The 11,682-nt window shown below is 40.0% G+C and overlaps 1 long non-coding RNA gene across 1 annotated transcript; it reads right to left on the minus strand.

Moving 5' to 3' along the window:
* Positions 1 to 1,578: 1,578 nt before the first annotated feature.
* LOC109203616 (uncharacterized) lies at positions 1,579 to 4,158 on the minus strand. Its single transcript, XR_002063405.2, has 3 exons — positions 4,095 to 4,158; positions 3,892 to 3,967; positions 1,579 to 3,611 (listed from the first exon to the last, which is right to left on the minus strand). It is a non-coding gene; the product is annotated as an uncharacterized LOC109203616 (long non-coding RNA).
* Between the last annotated feature and the right edge of the window lie 7,524 nt (positions 4,159 to 11,682).

Consider the following 11,682-nt stretch of genomic DNA (forward strand, 5'->3'; position numbering starts at 1 on the left):
GTAAAGTTCTAGAATAAACCAATAAATTATCACCCCTATGATTTCAAACTTTTAGAATTCACTTTTTACTTACCATGTTTTATTTCATAGTAGAGGAGAAGTCCAGTGATATCTGATCAGGACACAGCCTAGTTGAAAACGGCAGTTTGTGAAGAATGATGTGGCTTCTTCTGAGGCTTATCTTCAACCCATCAATTTGGTAAAATTTTGACCCAATATTTTATCAAAGCTCCCCAAGCTATGACCCCACAGAATTAGTCAAGCTGTGGAGTGAATTGAAGAACCTAGCACATCACCAACCCAACTCCTGAGTCATGACTCTTGAACCAATATTTGGTCACAATAACCCAACTTACGAACCTACGGCTTTTCCCTAGAAGTTGAGTTATGAAAATAACCCAGCATTTTTTAGGGTGTATGAAATCCTAAATAGATTTTGAGAGAAAACTTTTAAAAACAAGATTTCAGGGCAAGTTAGGCTACAGCCTTTATTCAGTGGTCGAACGCAGCACTGAGGTCTAGCAGGACAAGCACAGAGATGAGTCCACTGTCAGAGGCCATAAGAAGATCATTTGTAACCTTCACTAAAGCTGTTTCTGTGCTGTGATGAGCTCTGAAACCTGACTGAAACTCTTCAAATAAGCCATTCCTCTGCAGATGATCTGTTAGCTGTTTGACAACTACTCTTTCAAGGATGTTTGATATGAAAGGAAGGTTGGAGATTGGCCTATAATTAGCTAAGACAGCTGGGTCTAGAGATGCTTTTTAAGTAAAGGTTTAACTACAGCCAGCTTGAAGGCCTGTGGTACATAGCCGATTATTAGAGATAGGTTGATATTTAAGACTGAAGCATTATGTAATGGTGGGACTTTAATTTACCACTTTAATTTTGGCAAATAAAAATATTTCAAGGAAAAACTGAAAAACAATGCCAGACGCTCTCAAGAGCACGAGGTGGAAATAATAACCCTCATCGTATAGAAAAGTTGGCCAGTCAAAAGCCTCCAAAATATTACATGGTGCACAGTCTGAAGACAAAGAAGGAGATAACGTCACAAACCTTTGACAGTGCAAAACAAAATCTCAGTTTTCTTCATTTACATGAAGAAACCTGGAAAAAAGGTTTCTGAAAGGCCACACCTTGGAAGGAGTTTACAAAATATCTAAAATGATCTAAGATTATGATTGCATGTAGACGAAAGGGCAAAATGCATTTCTGGCATGTGGACAGGGCCCTTTAACTTTAAGACTTAGTACCTGCCGTGTTGGCCTCTCATATCTGTGTCATATCAGCATAACACAACCTAGTATCATGCATAAAGTAACTCCTCTCCACACTGTGTAGAATCCTCAAAGTGCACTAGTGTTTATACTACACCTCCCAAGGCTGCCAAACACAGTCACAGTCCCTGGGAAATAATGTGCGTCATGCTTTGTACAGCATGTTGTGAGTTCCAAAGTACCCTAACCCCTTTATTGTTTTGGTACTGTGCAAAAGATTCAGGGACCAGACAGACAAGTGCGTACTTGTGTAAGTTAATTTTTAAGAGACAAATATGAGACAAGTCTGTCCACCAAGGTAAATAAACTGCAAACTTTGAGTCATTTTTAAAGAGTTCCTCTTTAATGGCATGAAATTATTTCTTATTTAAGGTTTAATCTCAAACTGCTCTCTCCTCTCCTACTGATGTCACATGTGAGCTTGTACCTTTTAAGATGAAGTGGGGTATAAAATTACTCTTTCCTTATAATTCATCAACCTCCATTGATCATCGTATTGAGTTGGTTTTACATCAGTAAATGTGAAACTCCCTCTCTGCTGTGCCCATGTATAGGTGAAGCTGTGTCAGAGTTGATTGATTGTTCTACCTGTAAGTTAATTTAACACAAGCTTTACTGGGTAATCAATTGAATCATCTGAAAAAAAGAAAATCCCTCTCAACACTTAATAGAAACACACATTTTATTCTTCAAGCAGTGAGTAGAATCCTTTTGTCATGGTCCTGGGTCATTTCAACCCAGTGTTCTTGGTTTTCCTGTGGTTTTGTATTTTGTTCTTTGTGTTCATAGGATTGTTGGTTTGGTATTTGGATTCCCCCGTGTCCGTGCTTGCATTGTGGTGTTTGTTCTGGTACCGTGTTCCCATCCTTTATGTTCTGTATTCTTCTCATCCCCTCGTGTATTGCTTCTTGTTCTCTGCCTCTCTCTGTGCTCCTCTCTGTGTACTCTGTGTTGTGTTTAAGGTCCACATCTTGGTGTCAGTTTTTTCAGTTTCGTGTCCTCCCCGCTCTGTCATGGGTGATTGTCCTCAGCTGTGTTCCCCATGTGTTCCCACTTCCCTCATTACCTTCTGTGTATTTATGTCAGAGTATCCCTTTGTTCCGTGTTGCGTCGTCCCTCTAGGTTGTGTGCATTCCCTCGTGTCTTCCTAGTGCCTCAGCTCTAGTTTCTCGCAGTATAGTTTTGTATGACTTATGTTCCTATTAATAAAGACCTGCCTTTTGAGTTATCCCCGTGTGTCTTGAGCTGTGCATTTGGGTCCTCTCTCGCCTTCACACAGCCGCCGCATGACACCTTTAGCATTAAACAGCAGTGTTTCTAATGGTTTTTGCTTTTGAAGACTCGTGTGTGCAGGAGAGGATTTTGCAGGGATTTCTGATATAAATATCACTACCAGTAACCTTTGTTTCTTCTTTTATCAGTTTTTAAGCTTCTAACTTTAATCACACCCTAGATCTTGTTTTAACATATGGCATATGTAACACTGATGTGTTTCAAATACTCTAAGATCAAAAGGTACTTCACCCAAATCTGATGCAAAAGAGCTCAATGATTTGGACCAGTAGGTTCGGCTACGTACAGGAGAGGCAAACTGAGTGAGACTCAGGCAACTGTGAGTTTTGAAAAATGCCGGCTTTGTATTTTTACTCATCGAGAAACCAAAGAAAGAAAATTACAAACATACAACAACATTATAAATAAAAGTCTCTCTTTTTGGTACCGGTATTTTCCTCAGTGACAACCCTGTGGTACAATCACAGTAAGTGAATTGTACACTTAGTGTGTGTGTGAATGGGTGGATGACTGAATATGTAAAGCGCTTTGGGGTCCTTAGGGACTAGTAAAGCGCTATATAAATACAGGCCATTTACCATTTAATCACTTTAAAAAAACCTTACCTGGGTGCACCCTTCTAAATGTACAAATTCACATTCAAAATGAACCACAATCTCAATTACCAAAATCCAAATGGCAACATTTGTTTGTAACTTCATAGACTTTGTAAACAAAGTGCAACAACCATTAAGCTGGAAAAATGAATCCAACCACCCACACCCACTTCCCTTCCTGTTCGTGGGATGTATAGAGTCCGTAAAAAGTCCTTAAAATAAACCGTCCGTAAGTCCAGGGGGATGTGTGTGAAGAAGGGGAACAGCAAGTTCAAAGTGGCGTGGTGTGTTTTTGTTTTGTTGCAGCTGGCCTACCACACTCTGCTGTGCAGCACAGAACAAAGTCAATTGGTCCTTCAACGGGGTTGGCTCGCCATCGATTACAGGATCCGTTGCAATGCATCAAAAGGAAGATACAAAAGGAAACACAAAAACCCTGACCTGTCAACAACAGTGTCATAGGACATATTAAGTTCTCATATAATCACAGTTCACTATCTCTTAAAATGTATTATTTGCAACGTTAGCCATGTTACAAATTGAAAATAAACAGTAAAACACACACTGTGCATTTGCTCCAAATGCTGTTTTTCAGTAGACTGAATAAAGTTTTCCACAAAATATTTTCAAACAATTATCCAATAAACACTGGAACATTCTGCTTGCAAAGAACTCATGAAAAGTGCAGATAAACAATGAACTATTAAAATACTTAGCTCACCGATCTCAGAAAAGAAAGGCGGAGCAGCGCGAGATGGCGCAGGAATGATGACATGGCGTTGTCTCTAACTCCCGACCTTCATCGACCAAACAATGTAAAAATGAACCAGCTAGTTACTTGTCTTAGCAGTACACATACAATAAAACGATCTTTCATAAGCAGCGAGTGCTAACTCTCCCGTTTATATTACTGTATTTCCATACCTGGTCTCAGTAAATCGCTGTGTCTTTTTCCTCGCTAGCGTGCGCATGAAGGGTTCGTGAGAGAGAGAAGGAAAAGCCTGTGCTCTCTCAGTTTCAGCAGCTCATTGGCTTAGAGCAACTCACGTCTACTCCACAGCAGTTAACCCTTTAACTGCTGCACCTGTGGCTTATTCACCATAAACAGAGTGTAACTGCTAAGATTAATGGTCCTTTTTTCATTTTGGTATATTTTATCCAAGCCGTCCTTAAATATGGGTTACACATAGAAACTGAACATTTAACAGTGTTTCCTGAAAACCCTCTGCTGTCTGATCATTTCCTGATAACATTCACATTTACAATAATTGATTACACAGCAGTGGAGAGTAGACTTTATCACAGTAGATGTCTTTCTGAAAGTGCTGTAACTAAGTTTAAGAATATAATCCACCCACTGTTATCATCTTCAATGCCCTGTACCAACATAGAGCAGAGCAGCTATCTGAACGCTACTCCAACAGAGGTCGATTATCTTGTTAATAATTTTACCTCCTCACTACGTACGACTCTGGATACTGTAGCTCCTGTGAAAACTAAGGCCTCAAATCAGAAGTACCTGACTCCGTGGTATAATTCTCAAACACGTAGCCTAAAGCAGATAACTCGTAAGCTGGAGAGGAAATGGCGTGTCACAAATTTAGAGGATCATCATTTAGCCTGGAGAAATAGTTTGCTGCTTTATAAGAAAGCCCTCCGCAAAGCCAGAACATCTTACTATTCATCACTGATTGAAGAAAATAAGAACAACCCCAGGTTTCTCTTCAGCACTGTAGCCAGGCTGACAAAAAGTCAGAGCTCTACTGAGCCAACAATCCCTTTAACGTTAACTAGTAATGACTTCATGAACTTCTTCACAAATAAAATTTTTATCATTAGAGAAAAAATTACCAATAATCATCCCACAGATGTAATATTATCTACAGCTACTTTTAGTACCATCGATGTTAAGTTAGACTCTTTTTCTCCAATTGATCTTTCTGAGTTAACTTCAATAATTACTTCCTCCAAACCATCAACGTGTCTTTTAGACCCCATTCCTACAAAACTGCTCAAAGAAGTCCTGCCATTAATTAATGCTTCGATCTTAAATATGATCAACCTATCTCTAATAATCGGCTATGTACCACAGGCCTTCAAGCTGGCTGTAGTTAAACCTTTACTTAAAAAGCCATCTCTAGACCCAGCTGTCTTAGCTAATTATAGGCCAATCTCCAACCTTCCTTTCATATCAAACATCCTTGAAAGAGTAGTTGTCAAACAGCTAACAGATCATCTGCAGAGGAATGGCTTATTTGAAGAGTTTCAGTCAGGTTTCAGAGCTCATCACAGCACAGAAACAGCTTTAGTGAAGGTTACAAATGATCTTCTTATGGCCTCTGACAGTGGACTCATCTCTGTGCTTGTCCTGCTAGACCTCAGTGCTGCGTTCGATACTGTTGACCATAATATCCTATTAGAGCGATTAGAACATGCTGTAGGTATTACAGGTACTGCACTGCAGTGGTTTGTATCATATCTATCTAATAGACTCCAATTTGTACACAGTGGCGTGTCTAGAAAATTTTTGTTGGGGGGGCCAGGTAGGGGTACAGATTTGGAGAAGGGTGGCAGATGTAATTGGCAGATAATGTTAAAAAAAATTCTACCAACAGTTAACCATCATTCAATAACCCTGTAAACCTAATAACTGAATTTGCTTTTGACTCTTATTAGAATGAGGTTTTAACCACTACGGTGCAAAGTTTTTAGATACTGTGTTGATGAAGTACAAGAGATACAATCAGTGCTTTGTCAGTGTTTACTCAGCATTCAAGGACAGCAATATTTGCATAGTATTTTTACTGACATATAGTGCACATATGTTTTGGGCACAAACATTTTTGAATATTAAAATACGAACATTTGTAACATACAATTGGCAAATTAGCCAATGCAAAATTTTATCTTCTTTTTTTTAATAGGCAGATAATCTTCTCACAAACTGTTGTTTGATTTTGAAACAGGAAAAAAGTGGGGAAACAAATGAAAAGACTAACATTTGAATGAAACCTGAAAGCAAGTAAATACTTTCTATGCTGCCTTATGATAAACTTTGGTAATACTGATGTATAAAGAACAACACTGGCTGATGATGAAATACAGTCAGCTGGCATGGTGACACTGCCAGTATTAACCTGCAGGGCTGGACTGGGACAAAAAATTGGGCATTTTGACCAGAGCCCGGCCCACCAGGTATTAAAGCCATAAAGCCTTTGAATGAAAACAAACGCTGTTGTGACAGTGATGTACACGGTCTTGTTGGTATATGTATGATTTCTATCAATTTTACATCAGATAAAAACTTTGTTCGCAAGATTCAGATAATTATTTAATAAAAGCTAGATATTTTAAATGAGAATAAGTAAGAAAAGTATTTCTTTGTGCCCCCCTTTCCCTGTTAATGCCCTACCTGGCCCCCCTGGCAAAAATTTGCTAGACCCGCCCCTGCACAGTTACCAGCTGTCAGCTACGTAGAAAAGGATCCTGGTGTTATTTGTCTCTCAGAAACAGTTCATAACTTCCCTTCAACTCATTCATGTGACCTAAAAGGTAAACTTGTTTCTCCATCACCAGTTCAGCTCTGATGATTCAGTAAGGACATCTCCTGGTTTCATCTGCATGTTTCCCTCTCACCACATATCCAAACTGATATCATGACCAGCAGCTTTACAGCTGTGGCTCCAGCAAACATCAGCTGATACTAGAAATTAATATTAAATAAATTCTAACAACAGCTGATCAAGCTTAAAGGTGCTGCTCTTGTTTAACGCGACATCCGCTGGTTTCCTCTTTCTGGCACAAAGTGGGCGATAAATAAACAAGAGAAAAGCCGATCAGCTGATCATTGATCAGTTTCATGATTGAAGTAGCAACAGGAGAGAGAGGGGAGAGAATGAGAGGAGAAGAGGCAGCTGTGCAGCAAAGACACAGAATAACTCCAGCTGTGTCTTTTTCATTCTAGCTTAAGTACGGGACAAACTGCGTCTCTTCTCAGCTCAATACAAAACCTGTAATATTTTCTCTGAATGAGGGACGATTCCATTTTTTAAGGAGCCGTTGGCAACTCTACTAACTAACCTTATGAATAAAATAAAGTTCACCATCAGTAACATCACAGCACCCACCCAGCTGTATAGAAACTCCGTCATGCTAGCTAGCACGCAGTACGAGTTATTGTAACTGATTGTAAAAAGTCAGCACAACGAAAATAAATTCCACCTAAACTTGGTTTATATCTGACCCAGATAGACTGCAGGTCATAACTTCTTACCTGAAGTTCAGTTCACCTGACACTCGGACCAGCAGCCGCCTCGGGTCTCTCCTCCTCCTGCCTACCCTTCCCTCATCCACCTGCTAGCCGCCGTGAAAGCTCCGCCATGCTCGATGGCCAGTCCAGCTATGTTAAACTGTTAATCTTTCGCCGAAAAACTGTTTTCTGTGATGCTGTCTTTCGTGCTTGGCTCTCCTACCTTTGCTAACATGACGCTCATAGCGCAGAAGCCGATGCTGCATTCACTTACACTCGGATATCTGAGCTTCACTGTGAAAACATAATCGTACATTTGATATTTCATTGGATTTTATTGTTTTGGCTTCGGGGTGGCACCTGGGGTGGCCAGTCTGGTTGGGGGGGGGTGGCCTGTGCCCCCCAGGCCACCCCGCTGGACACGCCACAGTTTGTACATGTAAATGGAGAGTCCTCTTCACACACTAAGGTCAATTATGGTGTTCCACAGGGTTCAGTGCTAGGACCAATTCTGTTTACATTATACATGCTTCCCCTATGCAGCATCATTAGAAGACATAGCATAAATTTTCACTGCTATGCAGATGACACGCAGCTCTATCTATCCATGAAGCCAGGTAACACACACCAATTAGTTAAACTGCAGGAATGTCTTAAAGACATAAAGACCTGGATGGCCGCTAACTTTCTGCTTCTTAATTCAGATCAAACTGAGGTTATTGTACTCGGCCCTGAAAATCTTAGAAATATGGTGTCTAAGCAGATTCTTACTCTGGATGGCATTACCTTGGCCTCCAGTAATGCTGTGAGGAACCTTGGAGTCATTTTTGACCAGGACATGTCCTTCAACGCACATATTAAACAAATATGTAAGACTGCTTTCTTCCATTTGTGCAACATCTCTAAAATTAGAAATATCTTGTCTCAGAGTGACGCTGAAAAACTAGTTCATGCATTTATTACTTCCAGGCTGGACTACTGTAATTCTTTATTATCAGGATGTCCTAAAAACTCCCTGAAAAGTCTTCAGCTGATCCAAAATGCTGCAGCAAGAGTCCTGACAGGGACTAGAAAGAGAGAGCAGATTTCTCCTGTTTTGGCTTCCCTTCATTGGCTTCCTGTTAAATCCAGAATTGAATTCAAAATCCTGCTCCTCATATACAAGGTCTTAAATAATCAGGCCCCATCTTATCTTAATGACCTTGTAGTGCCATATCACCCTATTAGAGCACTTCGCTCTCACACTGCAGGCCTACTTGTTGTTCCTAGAGTATTTAAAAGTAGAATGGGAGGCAGAGCCTTCAGTTTTCAGGCCCCTCTTCTGTGGAACCAGCTTCCAGTTTGGATTCAGGAGACAGACACTATCTCTACTTTCAAGATTAGGCTTCAAAGTTTCCTTTTTGCTAAAGCATATAGTTAGGGCTGGACCAGGTGACCCTGAATCCTCCCTTAGTTATGCTGCAATAGACGTAGGCTGCCGGGGATTCCCATGATGCATTGAGTTTTTCCTTTCCAGTCACCTTTCTCACTCACTATGTGTTAATAGACCTCTCTGCATCGAATCATATCTGTTATTAATCTCTGTCTCTCTTCCACAGCATGTCTTTATCCTGTCTTCCTTCTCTCACCCCAACCGGTCGCAGCAGATGGCCCCGCCCCTCCCTGAGCCTGGTTCTGCCGGAGGTTTCTTCCTGTTAAAAGGGAGTTTTTCCTTCCCACTGTCGCCAAAGTGCTTGCTCATAGGGGGTCATATGATTGTTGGGTTTTTCTCTGTATGTAGTATTGTGCGATCTCCTGTACAATATAAAGCGCCTTGAGGCGACTTCTGTTGTGATTTGGTGCTATATAAATAAAATTGAATTGAATTGAATTAAAATCAAGATTGATATGACATTGACCTGCATGCTAAGTATACTCTTTTCTTATCCTGTAAAACAAAGACTATTTATTAAGGATTAAAATTTTAAAAGCTCTATAAAAAACCATTTAATTAAACCAGCAGTGTAGTTCCATGGCGCAGTACTAAGCGCATTTCAGCATTTTTTGCTGCCTGAGAGAACAAAGCCATTAATGACCAATGTTCTGCTAATAAATTCCATGTCCAGTTTTTCCAAGAATGGAAGGATGTCACATTTGGTTGATCTGGTAAGGCCCATGCCATAAAGCAGCTTTAAACTGGTGTTCTGGAAAACATAATTTCAGCATTATTTTGAGTGAGCAGTTTATCCAAATTGTCAGAGACAGGCCACGAAGTGGGCATCTCAACAAGATGTTGCCACAAGTTGATGCCCTTTCCTCACCCTGTCAGCACTTAGGAACCGTAGGTAGCCTTCAAGGTTTGGAGGATGATGTCACCGACGGATTTCTACCCAGACAATCCAGATGAGACTACATAAAGCCAATCTAAGGTCTCATAGGGTAGCTTAAGCCTATGCCAGTCTATTGTGGCTGTGTATGGTTCTTCCACACACATGTTGAGGCTCCTGCTTGTTAAATGAAAAAAACTGTTGCCAATAAGTCTTGTTTCTTCAGATTTTAATCATCCAGTCCATGAAAAAACACCAAACTAGAGTCAACAGTGGAATCAGCTGTTTGGTTTTGGCAGAGAATTTTTGGCAACCCAAACACATACTCATACATTTCCCTTCCTGTGGCATCATTTAAGGGAAAATAAACCTGGTTTTCCAACTGTATAAAATGTATCACCTAGAAACATTGTTACAGCAAAGAAATAACTGACCAAACACAAATTTTCTTACTTTGTGAAAAGTTTAAACAGTAATATAACAGATTTGTAAAAGTTATCACTTTTTAAAAAGAGCATAACAGCATTTGCGTTAGGGCTGGGTATCATCCCTGATTGCTATAACTGATTCCATTCAATTAAATTCAATTTTGACTCAGACAGTGATAATACGGAAAATAAGGATTTTTGATGGTAAACTGGTCTTAAAGTACACTGAGAGAGAGAGAGCTGTGCAGAAGGTGTGGTTTTAAAATGGTGGAAGCAGAACTGCCAAAGTAAGGAGAAATTCAAGGGTACTTCTGATCTTCTTTTGCTGCTGGTTCACTGAATTTTGGTCGGAGTGACGAAACCTGCAGTTTAAGAATCTGTGTGATGTCGGCTTTCAAAGCGGCGCGAGCACAAAGTGCGATCCGATGCCATGTCCACCTACGTGGCATCGGGTCATACTTTGTGCTATCATCTTTTTGCGGACTCTGTTTTACCCGCTCTTTGATCGTTCGCTGTTTTAACAGTCTGACGGTTGTTGAAAGAGTTTTGTAAGCTTTAAGCTGAGATTCTGGCGTTTCTGGCAAAATACATTTATATTTAAAAATGATTCAGGATTTGTTTTTTAAACCCACCCCTAAATTGCATGGCACTGGAGCTTTAGGGTTCTGTGTGGTGTAAGGTAGGACCTCTTTTGTCTTTTTTTGGTTTTACTGTAAATTCTGCTTTGAAAAGGTGGGACCTAAAACTATCCACCGTATCAACATGTAGTCACTGTGGAGGTAAAGTAAGTACAAAATACTAAATTGAGCAAAATATTACTTAGAAACATGCAATATTTAGTTACACTAATCTGACCTCCAATATGTGAAGGGCTTCTTAGTGTAACTTCTGAACTGTACGCATAGTTGGACTGCATTTTGGAAGAAATACATTTTTACTTATTATGTAACAAAAAAGAAAGTTCAACAATCATCGACATCAACGCCCTCTGTAAGCCTCCTGATCTTTGAAAAAAAGAGGGAAAATTTCATAAATGACCTACAGTACACCTGTTATAGGGACGACAGTTGGTGACTGAAGAATGTATTAACTTAGCTGTACTCAAAGAAAACTTCTCCCTCTCTCTGTGTCTTTATCTGTCATTACTGTGATATTGTAAAGAATAAAACATGTAAATCTATGAGGAGCTTAAGAGATATAAAGTCTACACAACATTTGAAAGCCTGTACATCAGACTTGTGAAATATGATTAGAAGTAGTCTCACAGTGGGTTATTTCAGGATACAGTTAGATTACCTGTAATCCCCTCCCAGTCCCAGCTGTGGTGTGATTGGGTGGAACTCTGCTGATGCAGATTTAGTTGTCACATGTATATTGTTCAGCCTACTCAGATTGAACACACACACACACACACACACACACACACACACACACACACACACACACACACACACACACATATATCTATCTATCTATCTATCTATCTATATATGTGTGTGTGTGTGTGTGTGTGTGTGTGTGTGTGTGTT

This window comes from Oreochromis niloticus, linkage group LG1, assembly GCF_001858045.2.
Source record: "Oreochromis niloticus isolate F11D_XX linkage group LG1, O_niloticus_UMD_NMBU, whole genome shotgun sequence".
NCBI lineage: Eukaryota > Metazoa > Chordata > Actinopteri > Cichliformes > Cichlidae > Oreochromis > Oreochromis niloticus.